Genomic DNA, 26,515 nt, shown 5'->3' with positions numbered 1-26,515 from the left:
GTTGAACAGTTTTCGTAACACGAGGCACAACCAGTCGAGGAGAGGCTGGTACAGAAGAGAGACCTGGAGGAGAATTGTCAGAGTAGTATGAAAAGTCTTAAAAATATGTTACATCCCTAGACATAAGTAACCTTTGGAGAGTGGGATTGTAGCAAATTTAACCTTTTTGCGTGCAAAAGTATCCTAAGAAGATACACTTGACAGATTTTGGATAAAGTTTACTATGTTGTGGGGAGGTAATATTAACAAAGCATGTACAACCGAAGACTTTCAAGGGAAGCAAAAACAGGATCACCATGTGGAAATAATAAGGAATATGGGGATATATGACTGAGAATGAAAGAGGGTAGCCAATTTATAAGAAAACAAACAATAAGGATGGCATGTGGCCAATAAAAGTATGGGACTATCAAGGTATACAATAAGCTATGAGCTACCCCAAGAAGGTAACGGTTCTTCCATTCTACTACACCATTCTATTGGGGGTGTAGGCACAAGATGTTTGATGGATAATGTCATTCTCTTGACAAAAATAGTCAAGATTTTTGGAAGTATATTATTTGGCATTATCAAACCTAAGTACTTTGTTTTTTTACAAAATTTAATGACAACCATTGCATGAAAGGATTTAAATATGGATGGTATGAATATCTCTTTAAAAAGAAATAGCCATGCAGTATGAATAAAATCATCAATAAAGGTACTAAAGAACTTTACTCGACAAATGTTTGAGACACTCAAGGGTCCCCATACATCTGTGTGGATCAATGAAAAGGGAGCAACACTTTTAAGTTTTGGACAAGGTGAGTATGTGGTCTTCTGGTGTTTGCTCAGTTGACACACTTCACAATTTAAATTTGACCTATCCTCAAAGGTAAGAAAAAGAATATGAAGATATTGTGTGGATGGATGTCCCAACCGATTGTGCCATAGACTTGTCTTAGTTTCCTTGATTGAGATGGCATTTACTTGAGGCACGTTCAGGTAGTAGAGCCCCCCTTGTTCACGGCCTCCACCGATCACCTTCTTCATTATAAGATCCTAAAGCGGTGGTGGTAGTAGCAATTGAGGAGGAACTTGGAGAAGAGACCATTAGAGTTTTCATTTTCTGGAATATAGTAGCAATTGAGGAAGAACTTGGAGAAGAGACCATTAGAGTTTTCATTTTCTGGAATAAGTCATACTCATCATCGGTAAGGGTTTTCTTTTCTGTTGGTGGGGTAGACTGGTCCTCCTTTGTATCACTTACTGAGGCTTGATTAACCTTAACCCAATCCAGTATACCATGGATTTTCAAACACTGATCTATAGTCTGGCCATATTTCCAACAATGGGTGCATTCCCTGCCACCTATTCTGACTAAACCATTCCTTCCACCTCTTCCTGGTCCTCATCTATAATTTCTTCCATGGCCTCGGTCGCGAATGGTTGATGTTCCCCTATGCTCTTAGTACATAGCGGATCATACTTCAATAGGAGAAGGAGAAGAAAAGTCCAGAATGCGGATTAATGTGGCACATACATCATCAAGGGTGGGAATAGCAGAGGTGCTAAAGAGTTGACTTTTAGCAACTTTGAGATATGGCTTAATGTTTGCTAGGCAAATGGCAGTTGTTAAGGCTTCCTTCTATTTGTCTTGGACAGAGACATCGATGGAGGTATGTTGAACTAGCTTTCATTCTTGAAGAAGGCTTCTAAAACGAGCTAAATATTCATGGATATTGTTGAATTTATGAAAAAGAGAAATCATTCATTGACTTATTATAATCAGAGTACATGAATCTCTATTTATAATAGAGGAAAGTAGTAGAGTCCAATTACAATTAAACTACCCTTGTTCCAATTACACCCAAACTCTCTAATACTTAAAGATAAGTCCTACAATAATTAAATAACCTAATATAAATAGAAGACCAACATGACTAAAACACTTTTAAACTAAAACTTCTTTATAAAACCTACTTCCATAATAATTGTGGCTTTGTTATACTTCTTATGCCACCTCACGTGATCATGGTGGGTCCCATATCTTATGGGTTTGGGCCCATCTTCCAACACTCTTTGATATATGGGCCTTCTTGATCTTATGGGCTTGAGCCCATCATCCAACACACTTAGACATGTGGGCTTTCCTTGGTCGTGTGGGCTTGGTCCCATCCTCCAACACTCCCCTTCAAGTTGGGGGTGAGAGAACATCATCAACTCCTAGCTTGCTGCAAATGATGTATAGGATCTTTTGGTATAAAATGGCAGTCTTCCATATCTTCATACACTCCCCCTCACGCTGGTGCTCTCATCCATTAGGCCCAACTGCATAAGATAAGTGAGAATAAAATCACTCCTAGCCATATGACATCGCTCCATACTCCAGTCATAACCCACGCTGGATGTAGGGCACACTCCTATCATTCTCAGGTAGTGGCACTCCTATTTTTCTTAGGTAGTGGATCTATATGTAGTGCTCAAAAGTGTAGTAAAAACTTCTCCACCATCGTGTCCCTCCACTTTATAACGACTGTCAAGTGGTAGGAGTAATAAATGCCAATTAAGGGGGGTAACATATATGTAGTAATAAGAACCTCCATCACGGTATCCCAACCCAAGCACCGATTCTCACAGGTAGAAATGGGTGATAAATGTATGTCATTCACAAGACGGCGATAAAAGACCCACGGGTATATATAAAAGTCTCAATGGACTTAAAACACCCATATACGTGATGGACTTAAACTCCCAACCGAAGCAACACTCAAAAGGTTGGCCCAAAGATGTATGTGAGACTCAAATAAAAGATGGTAGGAGTAAGGTTGTCAAATAACCAATAGGTAATGGTTAAAGAGGAAGATAGGATGCTAAGGCCACCACTTCTTCAATAATAATGTCTCATCCAAAGAGACACAATAGCTGCAACTGAAATGGGTCTGGACCCATATAACACGAACCAAAATAATAAAAATCCTTGTAAAAGGACCCCATGAAATAATCCGATGCGAGTATCTGCACCAAATAATATGCTGACCAAGGAATATGTTGCGAATACCTCAAAATAATAATCCAGTCGGAAAATAGAATTGAGTTGCGCCGAGTCAAATAGTAAACCACTATAGCTGAGTCGCGGAAGAAATATGTATAGAACTTGGGACCCGAACACGTATACTGAGGTAGAAACATAAGTGGCCCGAGTCAGGCTGACCCAGGTCGAGTTGACCCGGACAGGGTTGAGCCGAGTTAACTCGTCATATCTGAAATATCAAGTGATCACTGATTCACTGGGAAATCGGCCCGTTCGGGTTGGGTTAGACCAAGCGCGGCCCGACGCTCGATCAAATTTTCCTAACATAGGAAAAATTTAATCAATTTGCCTTCGTCTTCCTCAAGGCGCCGAACAGCTTGGAATTTCTTCTTTTTCTCCCCCTCACCGAAAGACTCCAATGGATTTGGTACGCTGGTTCGCTGGTTCAAATTAGCACCTATCTTCTCAGCAGAAATAGAGTTCTCGACAAAATAACCCTCCGCACAGAAATAGAAAATGGACTCACAGAGTCGTCTTCTCCGAGTGGCTCTAAATAGAGAGGCAGTCATCGAAACAACTAGCTCTTTGTCTTCCTCGCGACCCCGAATTGATCGGGACAATGGTTGAAGGAGAAAACTCGGATCAGTAATAATCAGGTTTGATGAATCAACGTTAGCTGCAACCAGAGTGTAATCGACGGCGGGAACAGAGAACATCAAAAATCTAGCAATAGTGTGTCTTCTTCCCCAAAGAGTGTTGGTTTCCGAATAGCATGGACTGTAGAGAACCAAAGAGGTGACGCCAGAGAAGGAAAAAATGCCTGCAAAGGATAATTGTTCCAGCCGAACGATCCTACAAAATGATCCATGTTGTAATATTTACAAAGATCATAGAAAAATCCCAGAGAAGCAACAGCAGCAGTAAGTTTTCAAAATATATTCGAGCTGACCGCTGGCTTCAGATAACTTTCTAGATATCACGTATATTTTCTGAAGATAACGTCTGAAGACAAAACTTCCAACCAGCTCAATACTTCTAAAAATAAATGGTTTGACGAGAGCAGAGATAATTCGCTGGTTTGAGAACAGAGATAAATCCGGTAGAGGCAAAAATAAGGCAGCAAGATAACAGATGGCAAAAATAATCTCCTTCTCGGCTACATATAGACTGATGGTTGATGTGAGAAGAATCTTCCCTGACGCCGAATGGAGCGGGAGAGCAGCATCAGAGACAAATAGGGATCGTCACGATCAGCAATCATGAACCATAAACTCCCGGAAATAGAATAGAAGTATAAAAGTGAAAACATAAAGAAAATAATGGGTATAAGGACAAAAAAGAAGAAGATAAATACGAACCTAAACTGCTAGAGATAATAGGTCAGAAAAGGATCACATTATCTCTGTGGGTTGACCAAGTCAACTCACACAACCTGCACTGATACCATGTTGAATTTATGGAAAAGAGAAATACTTCATTGACTTATTATAATCAGAGTACATGAACCTCTATTTATAATAGAGGAAAGTAGTAGAGTCCAATTACCATTAAACTACCCTTGTCCCAATTACACCCAAACTCTAACACTTAAAGATAAATCCTAGTATAATTAAATAACCCAAAATAAATAGAAGACTAACATGACTAAAACACCGTCAAACTGAAACTTCTCTATGAGACCTGCTTCCAGAAAAATTATGGCTCTGTTAGACTTCTTATTGTGTAAGTCTTCTTATGCCACCTCACGTGATCATGGTGGCTCCCATATCTTATGGGCTTGGGCCCATCTTCCAACACTTTATGATATGTGGGCCTTCCTTGGTCTTATGGGCTTGAGCCCATCTTCCAACACACTTAGATATGTGGGTCTTTCTTGGTCGTGTGGGCTTAGGCCCATCTTCCAACAGATATTTTCTCTTTGTTTAGTGTTGAACATTCTTTGGAGAATATCATATAGCCTGTGTAAGTTGTCAGAGTTAGAGTACAACTTAGTACATGTCTCCCAAGTTTGTTTCGCGGTGTCGAGATGAATAACATTGTTGGAGACAAGTTCTTCCATGATGTTGATGAGCCAACTAATTTCCAAAGTGTTATTTTTTAACCACTTAGCATAAGCAACATCTTCTTCATCCATGGGTGGCCCAAGTTTGGTGAGGTGACCAAGTAGGTCCCTTATTATAAGGAACCGTCAAACCGATGTGGACCAGCTCAAGAAATTTGATATCCCTCGCAAGGGTATGGTAGTAATCTTGATAATATCATTCTTGTTATCCATGTATTCTTCAGCCATAAGCGGTAAATCAAGGGTAATAATGTACTCAAAATAGAAGTAGCCTAAGTGTTGAATTTATGGAAAAGTGAAATACTTCATTGACATCAATCACTTGTTGTAATCAGAGTACATGAACCTCTATTTATGATAGAGGAAGGTAGTAGAGTCCAATTACAATAAAACTACCCTTGTCCCAATTACACCCAAACTCTAACACTTAAAGATAAGTCCTAACATAATTAAATAACTCAATATAGATAAAAGACAAACATAACTCAAACTAAAACTCTTCTTTGACGTGACCATAAGATAAGATACTTTTGGCAGTCCTTCTTGATCTTCCAAATGATGTGATATGGATGCCAGCTCATGGTAATCATTGTGGGTCCTACTTCTTATGGGTTTGAGGGCCTTCCTTGGTCTTGTGGGCTTGAGCCTATCTTCCAACATTCCCCCTCAAGTTGGGTATGAGAGAACAACATGAACTCCCAGCTTGCTGCAAAAGATGTATAGAATATTTTTGTATAAAATGGCACATCTTCCAATATGCCTTAATCTTCCAGCATTCCCTCTCACGCGGTTGCGTCCTTCCATGAGGCCCTATGGCATAAGTGAGAGTAAAAATCACTCCAAGCCTGTAAGTCATTGCTTCATACTCCAGTCCTAATGTTGGATGTAGGGCACACTCCGTCTTCTATCAGTAGTGTGTCTATCGGCATTGCTCTGAAGTGTCCACCACCGTGTCCCTCCACAGGACAACGACTCTCATGCGATAGGAGTCATAAAAGCCATTACAGTGGGGGATAACATAGATGTAATAATAAGTTCCTCCGTCATGGACTTCCAACCACAAATAATTTTGATCTTTTTGATTGGGATGAAGTTCCTCCGTCATGGACTCCCAACCACAAATAATTTTGATCTTTTTACGGGGTAAAATAAATGATGACATGAGGCCACCTCTTCTTCAATAATAATGTCCCCAAAGAGACATAATAGTTGCAGCTAAAAATAACACGATCATCTTCCAACACATATAATATCAACCAAAATAATAAACCTTGTATAAGGACCAATGAAATAATCATAATCTGATATAAATTTTTTTTCTTAGATGCACAACCTTCATCTTTTGTACTCGCCCTTTCTTGAATATTTTGGTCACATAAACTTATCCACAACATAAGGAATAAATACCTCTTTCTTGTACTGCTTGTACTTCTCCCCCTCAAGCTGGGAAGTAATGGCAGTGATCCCAGCTTGAACGAAATATCATAGATGTAGCAATAGGCCCAAATAACAGATATGTATAAATAAGCCCTCAAACTAGGGAGAAGTGAGATATTTTCTGATATATCAACTCAAAAAGTGACTCAAAACAATGGACATAGATTCGGATTTTTCAATAGAACAGAATACCAGCTCCAAAGGTTACTTGTGTCCATGATGTAAAAAAAATTTGAAGACTCTTCATACTACTCTGACAATGCTCCTCCATGTCTCTCTTTTGTACTAGCCTCTCCTCGACCGATTGTGCCCCGTGCTACGGAAACTGTTCAACCCCCTGAAGCACTGACTGACACCACACCTGCAGAGTTTGTGGATCCCATCGAGGTAAGTCCATTTTCTCCTATTCCTTTTGGACCACAATATGATATTTGACCCATTGCCTTAAGAAAAGAACCCAGAACTTGCACTAGGCCCTCTACTTCTCTCCCAATATCCAATTTTGTGTCTCACCATCATTTATCCTCTTCATATTGTCAATTTTTTTGCGTCTATCTCTTCCAACTATGTCCCACAGTCATATCAAGAGGCTCTGAAACATCCAGGGTGGAAGGCGGCAATGGACAAATAAATGCAGGCACTTATGATAATCAGACATGTCGGCTTGTGAGTGGGTTTTACTATTAAACACAATATAGATGGGTCAGTTGTTCCCCTTAAGGCCCGCCTCGTTGCCAAAGGCTATACGCAGTGTTATGGGATCTATTATGAAGAAAAATTCTCTCCAGTGGCCAAAATGAACTTTGTACGTATTTTATTATCTCTTGTTGTTAATTCTTCCTGGCTGGTCTATCAGATTGATGTGAAAAATCCTTTTATCAATGGGGATATAAAGGAAGAAATTTATATGCAACAACCACCTGGATTTGTGGTTGAGGGGGGGTCGGTATCTCAATTGAAGAAGTCCCTTTATGGTCTGAAACAGTCTCCTCGTCCATGGTTTGATAAATTTAGCCAAGCACTCATATGGGTCGGATTTCACAGATGTTCCTTAGATCACTCAGTATTTATTAAAGACACACCTAAACGCAAAATGATTTTGGCCGTATATGTTGATGATATTGTCTTGACCGATAGTGATCCCGAGGGTATTCAAGAAAGTAAGGAAAAAATATGTCAAGAATTCAAGACAAAAGATCTTGCATTACTTAAATACTTTTTGGGTATTGAAATACTACAATCCAAACATGGGATTATACTATGTCAAAAGAAGTATGTCTTTGATCTACTGGAGGAGACATGAATGATGGGGTGTAGACCAGTAGAAACTCCTATGGATTTTAATACAAAATTATCTGCAGACATTGGAAAAGATGTGGATATCAAAACATATCAAAGACTTGTGGGGAAACTCATTTATCTCTGTGTAACAAGGTTGGATATATCATATGCAGTAAGTGGGGTGGGTCAATACATGCACAAACCACAATTTACTCATTGGCAAGCACTACAAAGAATATTACGATATTTGAAAGGAGCTCTATGAAGAGGCCTTCTCTATATGAACCATGGTCACTTCAACAAAGAAGGGCTCTCAGATGCAGACTGGGCCGGATTCCCAGATGACAAAAAATCTATTTTGGGATATTGTACAATGGAAATTGGTTACATGGGGAAGCAAGAAATAGAATATAGTTGCAATGTCTAGTGCAGAAGTAGAATACAGGGTCATGGCACACACAGTTAGTGAGCTTCTATGGATCACTGAACTGGGATTCTATAAAGAAGCCCATATGGATCAACATTACAATAATCAGGTGGCAATGTATATCACCTCAAATCCCCTCTTCCATGAGAGAACAAAGCACATTGAAGTAGATTGTCATTTCATACGAGAGAAATTCCAAGTTGGCATAGTATCTCTCAAACATATCTCCTCACAATGGCAAGTTGCAAAAATTCTTACCAAACCAGTCACTCATAAGATTTTGTCCACCATCTGTAGCAAGCTGGGCATTTATTGTGTTTTCTCTTCCCCAGCTTGAGGGGGAGTGTTACAAGGTGGGACCCACCATTATCACACGAACTGGCATCCTTATCACATGAGTTGGAAGATTTAGCGATCTTCATTGATTAATGTAATCGATTTATGTTCCCTTGATTTATGTAGATTTGGATAATCATGATTGATTTAATTACGGATAATAGGGATCCTATCTTATCTCTAAATATGTAATGGAAATAGTATAAATAGGGGTCTTGGTTGAAGGGTTCAATCAAGCTCTTTACTTCTCAACTTGTGAAGAATATCTCTCTAGCTTAAACACTTTACTCTCTCTTTTCTCTTCTCTCTTCTCTACCCGAGCTCCCTCTCTCTTTCTTTGCACTTTTTCTTCTTCCTCTCTCATCTTGCTCGAGGTTTCAATCATGGGGTCCTAAATTCAACATGGTATCAAAGCATCAAATTTAGGATCCCCACATCAAATTTGATGATCTTATACCATGTTGAATTTAGGACCCCATTATTGAAACCTCAAGCAAGATGAGAGAGAGAGGGAGAAAGAGGGTAGAGAGGAGAGAAGATAAAAGAGAGAAAAAGACTTTAGGCTAGAGAGAGATTCTTCCACGAGTTGAGAAGTGGAGAGTTTGATTGAACCCTTAAACCAAGACCCCTATTTATACTATTTCCATTACATATTTAGGAAAAAATCAGAGATAAGTAGGATCCCTAATTACATCAATCATGATTATCCAAATCTACATAAATCAAGGGAAAATAAATCGATTACATTAATCAAGGAAGATTGCCAAATCTTCCAACTCATGTGATAAGGATTCCAGTTAGTGTGATGACTCATCATGCCACCTCACGTGGTGACTCATCATGCCAGCTCGTGTGGTCATGGTGGGTCTCACCTTGTAACAGATCCAATACGAAAAGTCAGTTGATGATCATGTATGCATATTGTTGTGTATATCTATTGTGGACATTGTGAATATTATGAAAATGAGTGTTCGTGAAGGAGATATAACTTTAAGAATATGCAACTTAAGTTTTGATATTGTACTCTATACATATATTTAAATGTTAAGCAAGTGACTCCCAAGTAGATTAGGGTACCTAAAGGCACTTGATATCGAATCTACAATTATGTATTTTAGCAAGCCTTGTGCTAAACAAAAGCTATTAACTTTGAATCATCAAGTATGTAAGTGTCGCCCAATTTATAGTACTTGTGGAATCTACTCACAAGTATTTTTGGTAATGTCATCTATGAGACAATAGTTAGGATTATCGATGAGGTTTGTGGTGATATTTTTACTAATTTCACTCTTAAACTCAAAAAAGACAGTGTAACTATCCATACTCTTAAACTAGGTTTAGGTTAGTGTGTGTACAATCTAGAAAATGATAGGTAGTTTATCTTTTTCATAATGTTAGATTCTAGGGTTTAGTATCTTGTAAAGCTTAGTGGTAAGAGGAGAAGAGAGGAGAAGAGGAAGAACAACAAAGGAGGAGAAGAGAAGGTGCAAGTGAGAGAGAGAGAAAAAAGAGAAGTAGGAGATGAAAGAGGGAGCTCGAATTCTTAGAGAGAGCTTCGCCTTAGGTTGTATTAGGCTTAGCTCCTCTCTCTCAAATTTAAATTATAAGGTCTCGGAGAAATTACAAGAGTGACCCTTGGCCACTTAAAAGAGAAAATAAACAAGTATAAAATTTGATATACATCATAATCTCTCAACACTCCCCCTCAAACTGGTGGTGTAGAAACATAAAAAACTCCAACCTTGGAACATGAATGCTGAAATGGGTTTATTGTAATTTTTTTGGTGAGATTGTTTGCAAGTTAATTCTTGGAAGGTATGTAATGCATACTATTAGCTCCATGTTTACGCATTTGATGAATAAAATTACAATCAACCTCTATGTGTTTTGTCCTATTATAAAATATGAATAACTGTTTAATTGTCACAATGAAGTTGCATAGGAATCTCTGTTAGAAGACCAAACCATGTAACTAAAGATTGAAGTCACAACATGTTCTTGACTTCATGTGCCATAACCCTATATTCTGCCTTTGCAATATACTGGGTTACAACACTTTATTTCCTACTATGCCAAATCACTAGGTTGCCACCAACCATGGTACAAAAACCAGAAGTAGATTTCTTATTATTAGGTTAACCTACAAAGTCTACATCTACAAATCCTTCAACCTTAAAGTGTCCATGATTTTTACAAAGTTATCCTTGGGTTTGATTATTTTTTCACATACATCAATATCCTTTCAAGAGCTTGTCAATGAGAAAGTTGAGGATTATGCTTGAGTTGTCTAATAATTTTCACAAAAAAAAAAAAAAAAAAAGATATCCAATCTAGTAACTATCAAATAAATCAACTTACTGACCAACCTTTGGAAACTGCCAATAGCAAAACTCATTTCCAGATTCTATGCACAGTTTGACATTTGGGTGCATATGAGTATCAAGAGCTTACAATTAAACATTTATATTTCTTGCAGTAAGTCTAACATATACTTTCTTTGAGACAAAATAATTCCATATTGCGATTGTGACACCTCAATTGTAAGAAATCTAAGATCTTTAATTTGAAAAAAATTGGACAAACCTTCCTTTACTTGGTGAATACCCCTCTAATCACTCCCAGTGATAAAGATGTCGTCAACATAAACAGTCGAAAGAAAAACACCATTGTTAGTATGCCTAAAAAACACATAATGATCCATTTCACAACTCTTAAACCAATACCACACACAACTTTATTAAATTTATCAAACCATGTTGAGGAAATTTTGTGAGGCCATAAATTGATTTATTAAATCTACACACTTTCTTTCCCTCAACCAAAAAACCATGTGGTTGAAGCTGATAAACCTTTTATGGAGATCACCATTAAGGACAACATTTTTCACATCTAGTTGATGAAAAGACCAACTAGAATTGGCAAAAAAAAAAAAAATAAGAAGCCTTATAGAGTTAAGTTTGGCAATTGGAGAAAAGGTTTCTTCATAATCTATCTCATATGTTTGAGTGAACCCTTTAGCAACCAACCTAACTTATAGCCAAGTAACAAACCCATCCAAATTATGCTTCATTATAAACACCATCAACAACCCTCAACTTTTCTACCAAAAAGGAATTCAAATCTTATGTTTGATTGCTATACATGGCAGCCATTTCTTCTTCCATGGCAGATCTCCACCCTGGATGTTTTATAGACTCAATATGGTACTCGGGAATAGACACAAAAGACAAGGTAGCAAGAAAAGAACAACATGCCAAGGAGAGTGTTGAGTAAATATAACATGAGAAACAGGATGAGAGGTGGAGATCATGGAGGAGCACAAGAAATTAGTTATTTACAGAGAGCTATAGGACAGGTATCAAAAGGAAGCCCAAATATTGTAGGAAAAGAAGGAGAGCCACAAACCTAGAATCAACAGATTGGGCATGAGATTGGTTAGCCAGTGGAGAGGATGGAGCTTGTATTGGCTGGAGTAATGGCTGAACATGTAGCAATGGAATGGGAAGGTCCAAAGGCTCAACTGGATGGAGCATACCTGTAGAAGCATCAAAACCTGGTGGAGAAAACCCTTTGAAATAAATGGGCTAATCCTCAAAGAAGGTGATATCTAGAGAAACAAAGGTTTTATGCAAAGAAGGATTATAGCACTCATACCTTTTTGAGTCTTTGAATATCCCAAAAAAATACACTTAAAGGATCTTGGATCAAGTATATCTTGGTGCGCTAAACACTTTAGTTGAAAAGCTTGATCATTAGGAAGAAGAGATGAAAAGAGTGTTTTGTGGCTGAGAACACTAGAAGTCATCAATAAGGTAGCAAATTGTCAAAACAACGTAAGGCCAATACAATTGTGGAAAATTCATGGATAGTAGTAAGGTTTCAACAACTTCTAAAAGACGTCAAGTTTTTCTTTCAACAACATTTTGTTGAGTTGTATATGGGCACGATGTCTAGTGGATGATTCCTTTGCCGTTGCAAAAAGGAATGACATTGAGATGACATACATTCTTTTGCATTATCCGAGTGAAACACTTGAATTTTTTTAAGAGAGTTTCAACCATATAAAAAAAAGGAAAAGTTCAGATCTATCTTTTATTAAAAATAACCAAGTTACTTGTTGATTTTCAGGGCTCCATAGATTTAGCTCATGGAGAAAATGAGAGACGACATATTGGGAAAATGAGGAGGAAGAAAGAGTTTATGGACTTGTGTCCTAACCCTCCCCTTAAAGCTCTATTTATAAATTAATAAAACTATAATATTATAATTATGCCCCTAGAACTTAAAATAATTACATCAATGCCATATTTATGAGATTAGTTTTTATTTACCATCATGTCATCACTTGTGGGCATGTAACCCTTATCCTTGGTCTGTGGGCTTGAGATCATCTTCCACGTCACTTGGATGTGTGAGCTTTCCTTGGTCTTGTGTGTTTGAGTCCATCTTCCACACACTTGGATGTGTGGGTTTTCCTTAATCGTGTAGGTTTTGGCCCATCTTCTAACACTCTCCCTCAAACTGGGGAAGAGAACATCATGAACGTCTAGTTTGCTACAAATGGTGTATAGGATCTTCCCATATAAAATGGCAGTCCACCATATCTTCCAACTCTCCCTGTCAAGTCGGTGGTCTCTTAAAGACCCAACTGGCATAATATAAGAGAGAGAGTAAAAAACTTCGAGCCATAAGACTTGGCTCCATACTCAAGTCAAATGGTCATAGTCAAAAATATTTTTTGCTCAATTTCATACGCGGAAAAGTAGCCCTATTGTGGAGCACAGAGTCTACCCACTTTCACGTTGTAGCTAAAAAAATACCTCTTGGGTGAATAATAGACTTGACTGATGTTGTTAAATGTTGAGCACACTCTTATCCGTTGTAGGTAGTGAGTTTATAGGCATTGTTCAGAAGTGTAATAATAAACTCCTCCATCACGGTGTCTCTCCATAGAGCATCTAATCTCAAATGGTAGCAGCAAAACGCAAAATAAGGAGGAAAAAGGTAATCACAGGAAGACAACATTCTTAGGCTACCAAATGCTTTCTTCATCAGAATAACCAATGCTGACAACAATCAACAACAGAGAAGGACTTCAATAATAATATCTCAATCAGAGAGACACAATAGCAACAGCTAAAATGGGTCTGGGCCCAAATAATTAAAATCCTTAATAATGACCCATAAAATAATTCGCTACGAGTCCATCAGATGGTTGTGTACCAAATAATATGTTGTCCAAGGAAAAATAATTTGAATCAATAAATGAGTCAGGTCGAGTTAGGAGACTAGGATGAGAAGGGCAAGTCAAACTGATCGGGATCGAGTTGACTCGGTCCGAGTTAACACCGAAAAACATGGTGTGGCTTGATAGCAACGAGACGGGTAAAAAAAATCGAGCAAGGTTGGGTTGACTTAGTTGAGTGTGGTCTATGCAAAACATGTTGCATAGTCGCCGCCACCGACGATGAACTAGCTAGAACCAAAAATAGTCGGGTCTTCTCCTGAACCAGTGACCAAGCTGTTGACTTAGTTGAGTGTGGTCTATGCAGAACATGTTGCATAGTCGCCGCCACCGACGATGAACTAGCGAGAACCAAAAATAGTCAGGTCTTCTCCCGAAGCAGCGACCAAGCTTCCAGATTGAGCTCTCGAAATCAATTAGAGCAGAGATTAAATCAAACAACGACGTCCAAACAACCGGTAACTGGTAGTAGCAAGATATCTGGATAAACAGCAGTAAACAAGATGAATAAGCTCAGATTAATAGCAGTGAGCCTGATAAGGAAATTAGACAACACAGCAGCGATCAATTATAGGAAACAAAAATGGAAAAACCAATCTGACTGGCAATTATAGCTGTAAATATTCTGTTTAGAAGGCAATCTTTCAAGAAGTCAGCAGGATGAATACGAGCAAGTGGGATGAGCGGCAGAGACAGCTCAATGACTTCCAAAAAAATAGTAGCAACGATAGAACCTTACGGAACATGATTGTAGCATTCAGATGGAATAGCAGAGACAACTACACAAAGAGATTTGCTCAGGATGAAATTTTGAGATTTATGGATTGACGGCAGATCAGCAGAGAGAGAGCAAAGCCTTCATTTCTCATACACATAAATGTTTAATGGGTTTGTTGGCTAATGAGTTGTCGTTGTGTCTCCACCTCTCTCGGTGTCGCCGAAGTTATCTGATGAAGAATAATGCTGCCTGACAAAATTTCTCTTTCTCTCTTCCGTAGCTTGGCTCTGTTCTCGTTGTGCCAAGAAATAAGCGAAAATGCACTATCTCATACGAGGATGCGACAACATCGGCCATGGAACTTGACGACGGCGACGCTTTGATAAGGCCAAGGAAGGATGATATGTATTCTCATAAGAATGTAGACATGTAGTCCTGTAAACAACCTTTAAGGAAGCCACAGAGCATATTTTACTCTCTGATTGTGCTCTTCTCTGAAGACTAGATTTTATGTTAGCCCAGTGAGGGCGGAAAGGCTGCCATGGTGAGACCTCTTGCTGTAGGAAGTTATCCTAAAATAACAGCAGATGATTCAAACCATGAAAAGCTAGCTGCTCAAGCCATTTACAAAGACTTACTAGAGGCGGATGAACCCAACATGTTTGCTGAAGAAGATATGTATGTGTAGAATTTAGGATCCCAAGAGAAGAACTTTAGAATAACGTGGAAGGAGAAGAAGAAGAGAGAAAGGAGAGGAGAAGAAGAATGACGTAGAGGGAGAGAGTTTGGATTAAGGAGAGGAGAGATGATGCCAACCAAGAGTGAGGGAAGTTGGATGAATTTGTGGGAAAAGAAGGGGGGGCTTCAATGCTCTACCTCTTAGCCAATGCCTTTATTTATAGTTTAACAATGCCCTTAGTGATACAACTTGATAAAACAAAAAGACATAAAAGAACTACGTATTTACATCTTTATGCCATCTTTATGGAATGTATCATATTTTACCCATATGCCACTCCTTTGACGTATGGGCTTCTAGTCTTGAGTATATGGGCTTGAGCCCATCTTCCTACACTCCCCCTCAAGCTGGAGGAGAACAAACATCATAAATACCCAATTTTCCAAATATAAAGGATAAGATTTTAGATGTAAGTGGTATGGTGAGAATATCAACTATAGGGAGACTATTCCTGCTTGAAACTTTTCCCGTATAAAGTAACAATCTACCTCAATATGTTTAGTTCTTTCATGGAAGACTGGATTTGAAGTAATATCAATGGCTGCTTGGTTATCACAATGCAGACCAATGGAACCTCCTTTATCAAATCCTAATTCAATAAGAAGGGTCCTGATCCATAAGAGTTCACTCACTATGTGGGTCATAGCTTTGTATTCTGCTTCGGCGCTAGATCTTGCAACCACGTTTTACTTCTTACCAAGTTCCCCCCAACAACAATGCAATATCCGATGTAGATTTTCTATCATCAAGTGATCCAGCCCAATCTGCATCTGAAAAAGCTTTCAATGTTGAAGTGCCCATGTCTACTATACAACAATCCTCTGTCTGAAGCTCCTTTTAGGAATCATAATATTCTCTCTAAGGCCTGCTAGTGGGTAATTTGTGGTTTATGCATGAATTGACTCACCACGCTTACAGCATATGATATGTCTGGCCTAGTTACCATGAGATATATAAGTTTTCCCAAAAGTCTTTGATATTTGCAATTATCAACCTCTTCTCCAGTCGTAGCACACAATTTTATATTTGTATCCATAGGTGTGTCAACTGGTTTACAACCCTTCAATCTTGTTTCTTCAAGGAGATCTAAAATATATTTTCGATGAGACGATATTATCTCGTGTTTGGATTAAAGAACTTCTATGCCCAAAAAATATTTAAGCATACCCAGATCTTTAGTCTTGAATCCTTGATATATCATATTCTTCACTTCTTGAATGCTCTGAGCATCATCACCGGTTAAGATGATATCATCGACATATACAGCCAATAATATTTTCCCTTTGACAGTATCTTTAAAATATACTAAATGATCGACCGAGCACCGGTGAAAACCAAATCGTAGAAGCACTTGACTAAATTTATCAAACCAAGTCCGAGGGGACTGTTTAAGCCCATATAAATATTTTTTTAACTGACTTACTGACTCCCCCTCAACCACATAACCAGGTGGTTAAACCATATAAATTTTCTCTCGTATATCACCATTTAAAAATACATTTTTTACATCGAGTTGATATACGGACCATGATGAGTTAGCAGCAATAGATAAGATGATACATACCGAATTCAATTTGGCAACAGGAGAGAAGGTCTCCCCATGATCTATCCCATAGCACTGAGTATAACCTTTAGCAACGAGTCAAGCTTTAAGACGAGCAACTAACCCATCCGAGTTATGTTTCATCGAAAACACCCATCTACAACCAACCAGTCGTATTCCTTTCGGGAGTGGTGCTACGGATCAGGTTTGATTTTCATATAATGCGTTCATTTCTTCATCCATAGCCGTCTTCCATCCTGGACGCTTCAAGGCCTCCTAATAGGACTGGGGAATGGAGGTAGAAGAAAGAGATGCAAGGAACTGAAAGCACTCGAAAGACAAGCGATGGTGAGACATAAAATTGGAGATAGAGTGAGAAGTAATACTTGAACGACGTTCCTTTCTTAAAGCAATAGGCTGAGTATCAAATTCAAGCCCAAACATATGAGGAGAAGGACTTACCTCTGGTGGATCTGACAACTCCACAGGTGAGGGAACGGCTGGTGCGTCAGTGGGTGGAGTTGTATCAAGAGTGAAAGGCACAAGTGGACATGGAGTAGTAGGAGGAAGTGTCAATCTTGGAGGAGCATCATGTGAAGAGTAGAAGGAGGTGTCCTCAAAGAAAGTCACATCTCGAAATACAAGCATCCTCCGAAGGGTAGGGTTGTAATAGACTGTTATGGTCCCTAGTCATGGATCGAGTAACTCGACGTGGGATTTGCGAATCCAAAACTGTAATAGAATAGCTGCTCTCGGTAAGGGCAGATAAAGAGGCTCCTTTCTGTGTCTGGTCTCGGGTAGGAGGAAAGCAGCCTCCTTTATGGGGCTAGGTTGTTGCTCAGTAAGGGCAGAGGGCCCTTGCTGCTGCTACTCGGACAGGAGGGGAAGGGTCCCCTTCTTGGTCACGGAAAAGAGGGTTTGGACCCCTCTTGGTTGTTGCTCGTGTTAGGGCTGCAAGCCCCTAACTTGGACAATCCTTGGACCTAAGGTTAGGGGTTCCTAACCTAGCTTCTTGCTGGTCTTGATGCTGAAAAACTCTGATTTATGGCTGCTCGTGGTGTGGTGATGGAGAAGCCTCAATTCAGCCTCGAAAAGAGAGGGAGAAGCCCTCTATAGCTGTTGTGAATGGATGGGAGGCTGAAGCCCCTGATTGAACTCGGAAAAGGGATAGCAATTCCCCTCTCCTCTTCGGTATGGATCAATGCAAACAGAAATCAAAATATGGAAGAAGGAAATTCAGATTCAAGAGGGAACTTGGACCTTGAGCTCATCAAGGAGACCTCCAAACCCTAGAGCTCGTCAAGGAAAACTCCAAACCCTGTTTAACCTAATTCAAGGCTTGCTTTTTTTTCTCATTCCCTTGCCCTCTAAGTAGGCTTGACGTCCACCCCCCTATGGCAATTTAACTTAGTTAATACATCAAAAACGAATTTAAAACAATATGGAAAGAAAACTATTAACTTTGTAACTCATTGCGCCTCCGATGTATGACTCTATTAACTATTTAGTCCTCAACATCTGCCTCCCCTTGGAGAAAGAACTTGTCCTCAAGTCGTAAGCTGGGTAGACCTGTTTGAAGGTGTCTAACTATTCCCATATCACAGCGTCTGGTTCTGTAGCTGTCCATTGGACTAGAATCTCCCACTAGTCATTGACCAAACTGGTGCATAACATTGCGACTGGTGTAAGAATGACGTATCCGTTGTCCACTGGAGGAAGGAAAGGAGTGGATGTGGGCGGTGATCTTGTATATGGTTTTAAGAGGGATACATGAAACACATCATGCAGCTTGGTCGTGGTTGGAAGTTGTAGTTTATAGGCCACTGGTCCCATGCATCGAATAATGGAGAAAGGCCCAAAGTACTTGAGTGAGAGCTTATGGCGTGGCGGTCCGGCAATGGACTACTATCGGTACGGTTGGAGACGTAACCAAACGTAGTCCCCTACCTCGTATGAGACGTCTTGGTGTCCCTTGTCGTAGAAATCATTCATGCAAACCTGAGCTCGCCGTAGGCGTTCTGTAATATTTTGTAATACCTGGTCGCGATCCATGAGTGCCTGATCAATGGCATCCACGAGGGTGGACCCTGAAGTATAAGAGAGGAGCCGAGGGGGATCCCTGCCATAGAGAACCCCGAAATGAGTGGATTGCAAGGTGGAGTGGAATAAAGTGTTGCAACAGTATTCAGTCCACGGTAGCCACTGAACCCAGTGTTTCGGACAATCTCCCACAAGGCACCTTAGATACATTTCGACGGTGTAGTTTACCACCTCAGTTTGGCCATTTGTCTGGGGATGATATGAGGAGGAAAATTTCAACTTCATGTCGCTCAGACAAAAAAGTTCCCGCAAGAAAGTGCTAGTAAATACCGCATTCCGATCACTAACAATTGATTCTGGAATGCCATGTAAGCAGCCAATATACTCAAGGAAGGCATGTGCCACTCGTGATGTTGTATATGGATGAGCCATAGGAATAAAATGTGCATATTTTGAGAACCAATCGACCACCACAAATAATATTGATTTTTCGGCTGACTGCGGAAGAACCTCTACAAAGTCTATCAAAATATCGGCCCAAACTTGTGTAGGGAGTGCGAGAGGTTGTAGAAGACCTACTGGACTTAAGTGGTCAGCTTTGTTGCGTTGACATACCGAACATGCAGAGACGTATGTGGCTATGGTGGTCTTCATGGCTTGCCAATAAATATCTGCTCGAACACGCTGCAAAGTTTTCTGGATGTCTTCATGTGTGTTGTCATGGTAGGAAGAGAGGATGGCTGGAATCAACTCGAAAGTGTGTCGTAGATAAATCCATTGTTGTAGCAAATAAGGGAATCCTGGATGGACCACTTAGAATCCATTGTCCCCTCTTTAATTTTTCTGTGTAGCTCCTGTAGGACAGGAAGAGTGGCATGGGCCACTTGCACCAAGTCTAAGATGAGGAAACGAGGCTGCTTGATCGCATATATGAGCTGCTAGTGTTCAAAACGTCGTGACAAGGCATCCACTGCCTTGTTTAATCTTCCCAAACGGGACTCGACTGAAAAATCAAATCCCATCAACTTATTGATCCAGTGTTGTTGTGGCGAAGTAGTGAGGCACTGTTCAAGTAAGAATTTCAGGCTGTAATGATCAGTACGGATGAGAAATGCACAGCCCCATAAATAAGGACGCCAGTGTTGGACCACCTTGGCCAACCCGATTAATTCTCTTTCATATGCTGCCAATTTGTGATGTCGTGATGCCAACTACCTGCTGAAATGTGCAATGTAAGACGGCCCCAATGCCCCCATCGGTACGTCGCACTCAACCACAAATAAGTCCTCAAAATTAGGAAGTTGTAGGACAGGTGTGGAGGCGAGAGCTAGTTTGAGGGCCTCAAAAGACTGTGTGGCCTCATCATTTCAAATAAAGGAATTCTTCTTGAGGAGACTGTCAATGGTGCGACCAAGGGACCGTCATTTTGAATGAATTTGCGGTAGTATCCAGCTAGGCCCAAAAATCCTCTCAAAGTTGAGCAAGACTGAGGTTGTGGCCAATCATGAATTACCTGAATCTTCTCGAGATCAACATGTGATATAATATGGTCGAGATAGGTGACATGTGATTCCGCAAAAGAGCATTTGGATTTCTTCAAACAGAGCTAATGGGCTCGTAACAATTCAATAACTATCCGTAAATTCACTAAATGCTCTTCCCCAGACTTGTTGTGGCCAATCAAATTTTTGAAGATAGTTGCTAAATACCTCATTCATCAATGCTTGAAAAGTAGATGGTACGTTTGATAACCCAAACGACATGACCACAAACTCAAAATGGTCATGATGTGTTCGGAATGCCATCTTCTCAATGTCGGAGGGGTGCATACAAAGCTGATGATATCCAGAGCGTAAATACAGTTAGTGAAAACCCACGAACTACGTAATTCATCCAATAGCTCCTCCACTACCGGAATAGGGAACTTATCCTTCACGGTCTAAGCATTTAACTCCCTATAATCGATACAAAATCTCCATGTACCATCATGTTTCTTCACGAGCAAGATAGATGAAGAGAAAGGGTATCGGCTGCTGCGAATAAGGCCCTGTTGTAACATGGCATGGCACTGTCACTCAATTTCATCCTTCTGTAGGTGGGGATACCAGTACGACCGAACAACCACCACATCAGAACCTGGTTTAAATAGATCCTACGGTCACAGTGTCTCAAGGGAGGCAGTCAGGAAGGCTCATGGAAGAGGTCTGAGAACTCGTCGAGAATTTTTTCGATAGTGTTCTCCGGTTGGTCTTGTGTGTGAATGGTATGAAGGTGGTGGGGCTTGTCCATCTGACTGCCCTGTAATAGCACTTCGCATCCGCTCAATACAAAACTCATAGTTAAAGCAGAGAAGTCCCACAATATAGGTCTCAATGATTGTAACCATTTAATGCCTAACACCATATCAAATCCTGCCAAAGGTATGACAAAAAATTCTGAATGAAATAAAGTCGTATCAATTGAAAATTTTACCGCTTTGCTGATTTCGTAGCTAGGGACTTTCTCCCAATTAGCCATTGAAATTGTGGTTGTTTGGTGTGGATGGATCTATACCTGAAGATGTTGAGCTGCAGTCAAGCTAAGAAAATTGTGTATACTTCCCGAATCCACTAGTACCACAAGTTCCTAGTCGAGGACTCGAGCTCTGACTTGCATAGTTTTGGCAGATTTCAACCCAGTAATGGCATGCAGAGAGATGGCAGGTGGTTCCTCCTCAATAAGATCATCACTATTTTTTGTATCCTCTGTTTCATCCACTTCGAGCCAGAACAACCTTTTACATTGGTGGCATGCCCTGTATGGTTCATCACAGTTGTAGCACAGATTCTTGGATCTTCGTTCCGCCATCTCAGAATTGGATAATTTTTTTATATACTGAGGTGAAGCGAAGAGGGGGGGGGGGGGGGGGGGGGGGGGGGGGGGGGGGGGGGGACGGGTGCGTGTGTCGGCTGCCATAGTAGGAATCGGATTATTTCTGGGCGGTGGTAATGCAGGATGTGGCACTTGAGGAGAAGTATTTCGTCGCCCTTGCCAAACTAGCCTATGATGTTGAAGACATTGTCGTTGTTCCATTGCTCGAGCTAAATTCATTGCCTGAGCCAAATTTGAAGGTGAATGAAGTTCCACCTCTAACCTTAGAGATTCAATGAGGCCTACTGTAAATAAGTTGATCTGCTGGTCGACTCGAACCAACTGGCCAACGCGAGCCAATTTTTCTTGGAACTGTTTTTGATACAGTTCAACAGACCCGGTTTGTCTCAAAAAGACCAAATCTCCCAATGGGTTGTTGTGGGCGGGAGGGCCAAATCGAATTATGCATAACTCTTTAAATTCATCCCAATCCAGCACTAATCTTTCTAGTTCCACCTGGTGAAACCATAGTTGTGCCTCATCTAACATGTGGAAGACGGCAAGTCCCACCTTGTCAAACTCATAAGTCCCTTGATTTGAAAAAACATTCTCACATCTATGCAACCAAATTAAGGGATCGACTAACCCAATAAATGTAGGAAAATCCAATTTTGTGTACTTGGGTATTGTACCGCCACTCTGCAGTGCCTGAACAACGGTGCGCCCGGCAAACTGCTCCTCCCTTCAGTTGTGCAAATGATTCTCCCCCCTTCGGTCTGGGATAGAGTGTCTCTCAGCAATGAGATCTGATATCATGCTAGTGAGTCGCTGGAGTTGCAAGCTCATGATAGGAATTTGTTCCCACTTTTTCTAGTGCTTCAGCCTGCTCATCTTGCATCCCTTTGATCATGTTTTTCAGGTCTTCATGTTGGATGTATCGCTCATGTTAACCAGGCTCTGATACCAAGTTGTTATGGTCCCTAGTCATGGATCGAGTAACTCGGCATGGGATTTGTGAATCCAGCACTGTAATAAAGCAACTGCTCTCAGTAAGGGCAGATAAAGAGGCTCCTTTCTTGGTCTGGTCTCGGGTAGGGGGAAAGCAGCCTCCTTTGTAGGGCTAGGCTGTTGCTCGGTAAGGGTAGAGGGCCCTTCTGCTGCTACTCGGATAGGAGGGGAAGGGACACCTTCTTGGTCACGAAAAAGAGGGTTTGGACCCCTCTTGGCTATTGCTCGTGATAGGGCTGCAAGCCCCAAACTTGGATAGTCCTTGGACCTAAGGTTATGGGTTCCTAACCTGGATTCTTGATGGTCTTGATGTTGAAAAACTTTGATTTATGGCTGCTCGTGGTGTGGTGATGGAGAAGCCTCAATTCATGCTCGGAAAGAGAGGGAGAAGCCCTCTATAGTTTTTTTGAATGGATAGGAGGTTGAAGCCACTGATTGAACTCAGAAAAGGGACATCAATTCCCCTCTCCTCTTTGGTATGGATCAATATAAACAGAAATCAAAATATGGAAGTAGGAAATTCAGATTCAAAAGGGAACCTGAACCTAGAGCTCATCAAGGAGACCTCCAAACCCTAGAGCTCGTCAAGGAGAACTCCAAACCCTATTTTACCTAATTCAAGACTTGCTTTTTTTCTCATTCCCTTGCCCTCTAAGTAGTCTTGATATCCCTAGTTTTAGGGTTAAATATTACAATTCTGCCCCTATGGTAATTTAACTTAGTTAATGCATAAAAAACGAATTTAAAACAATATGGAAATAAAACTATTAACTCTGTAACTCAGTACGCCTCTGTTGTATGACTCGGTTATCTATTGAGTCCTCAACATAGACATATCCTTTCTGGGTGAGAGAGTACCCCGAAAAAATACGCCTCATAGACCAAGGATCAAGTTTGATCTTTTCTGGTGAATTAACATGAACAAAACATGTACATCCAAAAACTTTAAGGGGAAGAGAAAAATGATTGTTGCCATGAATGATAAGACAGTAATAGCAACTGATCTTGATCAAGCTTGTAATTAATCTACAAGAAGATCAAGAATATAGCATCATCTTAGTCATAAAAGATAAATCTTCACAACATATCATATGAAGATTATCCTGACTTGATGTGATTCAGAATCCAAGAAGGAAAATAAATGTAAAGAAGAAGTATGTAAATAAGGGCCAGAATAACTTATCTCTTCATGGCTGAACTCCTTCTTTTATGAGCAACTTCTTGGACAGATTTCATAACTACTTCATCAAGAGGGATCCTGAACTCTAAGTTCTGATACCATGTAGAATTTAGGATCCCATGAGAAGAACTTTAGAATAACGTGGAAGGAGAAGAAGAAGAGAGAAAGGAGAGGAAAAGAAGGTCATAGAGGGAGAGAGTTTGGATTAAGGAGACGAGAGATGACGTCAACCAAGAGTGAAGGAGGTTGGACGAATTTGTCAAAAAAGAGGAGAGGGCTTCAATGCTCTACCTCTTAGCCAATGCCTTTATTTATAGTTTTACAATGCCCTTAGGACTACAACTTGATAAAACAAAAAGACATAAAAGAACTACGTATTTACATCTTTATGCCATCTTTATGGAATGTATCATATTTTACCCATATGTCACTCCTTTGACGTGTGGGCTTCTAGTTTTGAGTTTATGGGCTTGAGCCCATCTTCCAACAGCATGTATTCGATTGCAAGCCACTGACTGATCTTTTGCATTTGGTCTGTTGCAATGCTTGTAAGAAGCTATTAAAGACAGTCAATATGCTTCTCATGCAGAGAGCTGCATATCACTAAATTTTCTGAGTAAAATCATCATCAAAGGTAATAAAGTTCTTTAATAGACACAAACATTAGAAATGTTTAGAGGTCCCCACCATAGGTATGAACTAAAGAAAAAGATAGTAACACGTTTAGGTTCAAGTCGAAGAGAATAAGTACACCTCTGGTGTTTACTCAATTGACAAACTCCACAATTTAAACTAGAGATAGAGTGCAAAGAGGGAAACATATGCTTGAGAAACTGTCGAGAGGGAAGTCCTAATCTATTATGCCATTGAAGAGTTGTGATCTGAGCACTGGATGTAGCAATGACTACAGGTAAGTTAAGATAATAAAGGTCCCCCTTGCTCATGGTCTCCACCAATCACCTATTTCATTTGCAGATCCTGAAAAAAATACAAGAAGTAGGAGAAAAAGTGATGGAAGAGTTGAATTTTTTAGTAAACTAGTTGACCAATAAGAGATTTAAAGGAAATTGAGGAACAAAAATAACATCATGGAGGTGACGTGTAGGTGTAGCAAAGGTGGACTCCACCCCCCATGTACTTTGGTTTGGGATCCATCTGCTATAGAGACAAATTTATCAGATAAACAAGGAGATAGAGAGTGCAAGAGGTTACCATTACCTGTCAGATGCTCAAAGGCCCCAAAATCAATGATCCGGGATGAAGAAGATGAAGTAGCAAAGACCATACTTATGATAGTAGTTACTGTAGTAGTGGGAATGGCCTTGTTGGGTGTAAGTACTATCGTTTTTTTAACTTCTGAAGTAATTCAAAATCCTCTTCGAATACAATTTTCTTGGCTTTATGAGTCTCAAGTTTGACTTCATTCTTGTCTCCATTGTTTGTAGAGACCTGATTTGCTGTAACCCACTCTGATTTACCATGGATTTTCCAACAAGTGTCAACCAAGTAATTTAAGCCTCCACAATAAATACAAGTCTAATTGTCAAATTTGGAAGCGTTTTATGCAGCCCTACCACATCTTCCACCGCCACCTTTAGTATTTGTTATGTGTCCTCTATTACTTGAATTTTCACCCCTATTATTTGAATACATAGCCGAAGAAACATCAATTTGTGAAGTGAATGATGGATCCAAGATACGTATTAATGTAGCTGAAATATCATCAAAAGAGGGAAGAGTGTCTGAACTAATAATTTTTAATTTTAGCAACCTCAAGATATGGTTTGATATTACCCAGACAAATAGAGGTTGCTAGTCTCTCGTTGTTTTTCTTAAACCTCAATATCGGTGGAATAGAGTAAAGCAAGTTTTCAATCTTGAATAAGTCCCCTAAATCGGACAAGGTAATCATGCAAGTTCTCCCCCTGTTTGGTATTATACATTATATGAAAAACATCGTATAATTTTTACAAATTATCAGCACTAGAATATAACTTTGCACAAATATCATATACTTGTTTAGTTGTCTCAAGATGAAAATCAGCTTGATCAAGAGCCTTAATTATTTGTTTTTATTATTTGGTTGTCTTTCCTATTATTTATTTATTTATTTATTTATTATTATTATTATTATTATTTTAAAAAATATTGCATAACTTTTGCCCTTTATCATTTACATACGTTTTGAAACAGTTGCACGGCCCCTTCCAGCGAAATCAACTCCATTACCAACAGCTTTTCGGTCGCATAAGATCACTTGCTTGTCATCTTCAACCTCTAGTTAACATCCAGCAATCCCATTCATCGCGGCACTTCCTAGAAGAAACCACACATTACTGGGCCCTTGCTTCCTACCAGTATGGTTCCCTCTGATTCGTTCTCATTCCTGTTGGTGAAAGAAGCTCATTCCACTCCGCAGACAAGCTCAAAAAATTCAACTCAAGATAACTTTTATAATCTGTAGAAACAAAAACAGCAACAACTGTCTCAAGAATGGTTTTTTACTTTCTAGTTTGTTCTTTCTCTGGCAGGGGATAAGCTTGTCTGGTTCGGTGGGGCTGGCTGATATCAGCTAAAATAGCATCGTCGTCGCTTTCCAAAGCCACCATACATGAAACAGATTTGGTTTCAGTATC

Source organism: Aristolochia californica, unplaced genomic scaffold, assembly GCF_029961685.1.
Source record: "Aristolochia californica isolate CCGP_79_NKW_82.1479 unplaced genomic scaffold, dmAriCali1.0.hap1 SCAF_11, whole genome shotgun sequence".
Taxonomy (NCBI): Eukaryota; Viridiplantae; Streptophyta; class Magnoliopsida; order Piperales; family Aristolochiaceae; genus Aristolochia; species Aristolochia californica.
This window is presented reverse-complemented; position numbering follows the sequence as displayed.